We start from the raw sequence: 6,000 nt of genomic DNA on the forward strand, positions 1-6,000 counted from the left end.
AGGAAAGTAAAATAGGATTGACTTGAGTACTTTTTTAAAGTTAGTATTCGTGGTAAGAAAAGAAAATCTGCAGCTATAAAGAACAAAGGAAACAAAACAATAATAATAATTGTGTTACCTTATTACAGTTTTTTTCAGTCGCTAACAAGCGTTTGTCCAAACAGTTGTCACATTTGCAAAACTCTAAACACAATTAGCACAGCATCGGTCTGTTGTGGCCATACCATTCACACATTTCATGTCGTGTTCACCCAATATGCAGTCAGTGAACACATTTCCACAATGCTTACATTTTCTTAACAGACAAGCTATACCTCCCAACAAAATTATGGACTGTTTTTGTAGTATCTACGAATGTTAACACACAACATCCCACAATCGCAAAAACAATATTCCAAACCTTAGATACAGTATAAAAACCTCTGCCTCTGCAATGATATCAGTACAAAAACAATATCAATATCAAAAACATATCTCAGCTGATAATAAACAAACAATTGAATAATTGACACACAGCTGATTTATGTTGGGTAAATTGGGCCAACCACAGCTTCTTCCATTCTGGCTTAGACTCAGTGGGGTTTATAAGGCAAGACCTTGAGGAGTGATGTTTTTGGAAACAAAAAAAAGACAAACACTGTAATGTCTGGTCGAGGAAGAGTAAGAGCAAGGGGCCCAGGGAGAAGAGCAGGCCCAAGGAGAGGGCAAGGTAGAGGTGTGAGAATGCGTGGTGGTGGCATTCCAAGGGCTGCAAGAACAGTAGTCAGTGATGAAATTCGTGCCACTATCATTGACCATGTAATCAACCATGGTCTTTCACTAAGAGAGGCTGGTGAAAGAGTGCAGCCCAATTTGAGGCGGTCAATGGTTGCCTCCATTATACGCATCTTTCAACAAACCAACAGGTAAGTATTGCATTTTACATGGATTGTTTCTATTCTCACTTGACATGTCAATATGGTCATACAGTAATGCATATGTTGAATTTTTTGTCTTTCTAAAGAATGCAACGTCTTCCACCCTCTGGGGGAAGAGGAAAGCTCCTCAGTAATGATCAGGAGCTTGCCATTGTAGAAATGGTTACTGCAAATAATGCAATAAAACTGCATGAAATTCAAACTAGAATTGTGGCGGACCATGAGATATTTGACAATATCGATAGAATCAGCCTCACAACCATTACGCGGACATTGTCCAAACACAGAGTGCGGATGAAGCAGCTCTACACTGTTCCCTTTGAGAGGAACAGTGAGAGGGTCAAGGAGCTACGACGACAATATGTCCAGGTATAGTGTATATTCAATCCAATGTCCAGTTCTATAAGCTTTGCACTTTGCAAGTAGGTAACCTACACAATACTAGGTTACAGTACAGTATGGTATACAGTACTAACATGACTTACATAAACTTTGTTTCAGAGAGTTATGGAATTGGAGGCCAACCAGGCCCCTCATGAATTCATAGACATCGATGAGGCAGGATTCAATCTGGCCAAAAGGCGTCGACGTGGACGAAATGTAATTGGAAAAAGGGCCACAGTTGATGTGCCAGGACAGAGAGGGGCAAACATTACCATGTGTGCAGCAATTGCAAATGCAGGATTACTCCTTCACAGATGTCAGGTTGGACCCTATAATACAGAGCGCTTGCTTGCCTTTCTCAATGATCTCCACCAGCGCCTGGTTCCAGAGCAGGGTCAGGAGGGTGAAAACATGAGGACCTTTGTAATTACCTGGGACAATGTGGCTTTCCATCACTCGCAAGCAATAACAACATGGTTTGAAGTCCACCCAAGACTGGTAAGTCTCTTCCTTCCACCCTATTCACCTTTCCTCAACCCCAGAGGAGTTCTTTTCTGCATGGCGGTGGAAGGTTTATGACCATCAGCCACATGACCAGATGTCCCTCCTTGAAGCCATGGATGCTGGCTCCAGGGACATCACAGTTGACGATTGCCAAGGGTGGATCCGACATACCAGGCGGTTTTATCCCAGGTGCATCGACTTGGATAACATCAGATGTGATGTTGATGAAAACATGTGGCCTAACCCTGAAGATCGCAGAGATTAGATGCAAATTTTTTGCCTTTTTTTTAGCCCCCCTCCCCCCCTTTTTATCTTGGCTTTTTGCTGTTGTTTTTTTTGTTCAGAATGCTCTTGTGTGTTTCATGGATATTTTGTTCACTGTAAGCAATACTGTAAAACTTTCTCTGTCCTATCATACCGTGTTTCTACTGTACCTCCTGTAGTAAACAGTAAAGAAACAAAAACTTGTTTGCTTTTTACTGGAATGCTTTTGAATGTGAACATTACTGTACATGTGGACATACAGTTACCAACCAAGACATTTCTGGTGTCAAAATGGTGGATTGCATGTTTCGCATGCAAATACCTGTAAAACTGAAACATAAAAGTCTATGCAGTTTTTGTAATGTCAATAATAGCCAGTATTTTGAAACCTGGTGTACTTTGATTGACTGCATGTACCTTGTGAAGTGAAAACAAGTGTTATTCTTTGACAGACTAATTTCATTTTGAGTCAGATTCATAGTGTTTTTGTACAGTTAGTGTGTGCAGAGAAAGATGTGTTCTGTTTTGAAATGAAGAGTTAGTATATATTTAACAAAATGTATTTTTGAGAAGGAAATTATCCATTTGGCCAATTGTGTTTTGTAGGTGTGAGTCTGTGTTAAGAGTTTAGAAAAGTATCTGAAGTATGGGTAGGCGCTTGTTAGCGATTGAAAAAAACTGTAAGATGTGTGGAGTAAGATTAAAATTGACCAGCCTCCCTCAGTGATTTAAAATAAACTGCTGGAAGGTCTACTATACCACATCTAGTTATAATATGACAAGTTACAGCATTCAACATAAGCCAGAGAAAGAACCGGAGTAGAACTGGTAAATATCACAATCACTGTATTGTAGCTCATTACAAAATCATTTCAGGTTTTCTCTTAATGTGTCCTGAAGTCAAGTCAACGGGCATAAAATTGAAGATTCTGTTTATTATTATTATCACTGAAGATTCTATTTATTTCTTTGTTTATCTCTTTTGTTTGACGTATGCATTTGCTGAAGCACAGAAACACCTGGCGTCATCATAATTATGTTGGAAAAGTTTTCTAATTAGCATTATGCGATATTTAATTTGTTTGTTTTTGGTTTCAGTTACAGCAATGGCCTGGCCTCCCTAAGACTGAATCTGCTTAGTCATCCCCCCCCCCCCCCCCTCCTTGCCTCTGATTCATGAAAAGAAAAAAAAAAAACATGCAGTGCTACTCTACTCTTTTCCAGCTAATATAAAGCAACATTAGCTGTGCAAATCATTGTCTCTCTCCAAGAAGTCAAGCACACATTTTGGGAAATTAATTAAAGGAATTTTAGAGAAACATAAACAACTTATTTGTTTTTCCTTCTTTCACTTATTGTAAAACCATCAATCGATAGCATGTTAGTCATGATGACGTGTTTGGATTTCAGCGCTCGTCTGCTCACAGTTTCTCCGTGCCCACCTGCCTGCCTCCCTGCCCAACGTTCAGTTCATCCTCGGATTACCGTCTCCTCTCACCCAGACCACCTCCCCTCTAAGCTTCGCCTCCGCCTGCGCATGATGACTACATCTTTACCTCTCTCCCCCTCCCTGGGAGTTCCTGCACTGGCTGATTACCAAGTGTCGGGTTCTCCATCCCGTCCACAACAGCCCCATGGCTTCCCCATGGACACTTCTAGTGCTCTTAATAGCTTTTTGTTTCATAGAAATGGCAAGTCGGCCATGTGTGTTTCAAAGTAAAGAGTTATGAATCACTGAGTTAAACAAGTGTGTCTTTAAGTGTAGGATTATGAATCATAGTGTGCCTCAAAGTTAATGTTAGTGCCAATCATGTTCTAAGTTCATGTTCCAGAGTAAAGTTTCTAGTGTGCTTTAAGATTATATTAGTTTGCTGGCAGCCTTCAGTTCCACAAGAGTGTTTTGAACTATTCCGTGATTACTTTGAGCTATTCTAGGTTATGGTACGCACTTTAAGCACCTCTCACCTTCATTCGCTTTTACATCTATTGTACCACTGCAAATAAAGCTTTGTCACCCTCGGTCCCTGCGTCTCCAAGTGCTGTCTGCCTTAGAGTCTGTTTCCCACACTGGCCTCTGGCCGTGGCAGAAAGCACTACTTTTTAAAATGATATGTATGTATATTACGCCTGGCTGGTGACATTTTTAAAAAATATTCCAAGAAACCAGTATTGTCTGTATTAATCAGGTGCATAATTGTACAAATGAATATTTTCTTTCACTATGATTACTAGATTGCTGTATTTGTTGCTTACTTGTGTAACTGAAGAGTGAAAGGATAGTATTCACTGAGTCATTTTCTAATATTTGATGCCATTATAAACACACAGTATGGACATTTTTTTTACCGGTTTCACATTAGTTATGTCCTTCCTTCAAGGAGGAGCCAATGCAAAACAAAGGTGCCCTTCACCTTTACTTCTCTGACTGCAATGGGCCACAGAGAGCAGTGGACATTAAGTTTAACATGATGGACTGTAGAATAGGGCTGCTGTTTCTAACTCTATGTTGTGAAGGTGAAGGTCTTTTGGTAATTGTTCTTAGTTTTTACTGATAGTGTAAATTGACTATCCCTTTTTCATCTTTTTTTGTTTTCTTTTCACAGGTGTTTTTGGTCAGACTTTGACTGAGTTTGAACCAGCAGTATAACAGCCTGGAGAATCTCACAGTTTGACCTGTAAAGCCTCTGGATTCACATTCAGCAGCAATTGGATGGCCTGGGTCAGACAGGCTCCTGGAAAAGGGCTGGAGTGGGTCTCCACTGTCAGAAATGACAATGGCAACAGTTACTATGCTCAGTCAGTTCAAGGCCGGTTCACCATCTCCAGAGACGACAGCAGGCAGCAGGTGTATCTGCAAATGAACAGTCTGAAGACTGAAGATTCTGCTGTTTATTATTGTGCTCGAGAGCCACAGTGATTAAAGTTGGCTTAGCAGCTGTACAAAATCTTACTGAATTCATCTTAACTCATATGCACATATGCATTTACAGACTTTACAGTGACGGTGGCAAGGTGCAGTGCAACCAACATACAATAGACCAATTCAAATTATTTTTTTAATAATGCCACATCTATTGAGCATTAATCAGGTATTAGTAAGTTATTAGCAAGTGTTTAAATTATTATTTATATAGAATTACTCCTCCTATGAAACTTATAAATACAGATATGCTATTATGATTATTATTATTACTAGCAATAATTAAGTAGCAGTGTACAGCAGTGATAGTGATGGTGTAACAGTAATAGATGGATAAACATAAATGTATTTATAAATGACAATTTTTAAATACAGATCAATACCTTACTGATGCTAATAGTGTGACATTATTAGAAAGCGTTACCCAAATCCGTACTTCTATCTGATTTTGTCACAAAAACTGAAGTGGACTCAAGAGCAGGACAGAATAAACGCACAATGTGTTTAAAGTGATCACCAACTATGTGCTACATGCAAAGTGCAGGCGGGGATTGGCTCCAGGGGTCAGCGAGAACAGGCATCCAAAACCACACTCCAGTAAGGGATTCCAGGGAAGGTCTGTACAAAGGGAAACACACAGTGAGCAAAAACACAAGCAAAGGAGCCAGCAGCCATTTCTAGGACACATCTGATAAATTGATACTATCCACTGAGTGACAGTTCTCTAGGGAAAAATACCTTGATGATGCTGGATGTTAGAGTCCATCACCAAATGGAGCTGCAACATACTTTGGTTGTAATCACTCATCACCGCATCTCTGAAGGAACAAGATATCAACCTGTAAGCAGATGTGTAATAGTAGAAGACCACACCAAGTGCCACTCCAGCTAAGAACAGGAAGCTGAGGCTACACACAGGACACAGGCTCACCAAACTGGACAACAGTTCAAATTAATGAAATGTTATTTATATACTTTATATAATCCGTTTATGAATCAGTGGTTACAAGA

This window comes from Diplotaxodon limnothrissa, linkage group LG4 (genome assembly GCF_057381915.1).
Source record: "Diplotaxodon limnothrissa isolate DT_005_m linkage group LG4, D_limnothrissa_male_GT1.1, whole genome shotgun sequence".
NCBI classification, from domain to species: domain Eukaryota; kingdom Metazoa; phylum Chordata; class Actinopteri; order Cichliformes; family Cichlidae; genus Diplotaxodon; species Diplotaxodon limnothrissa.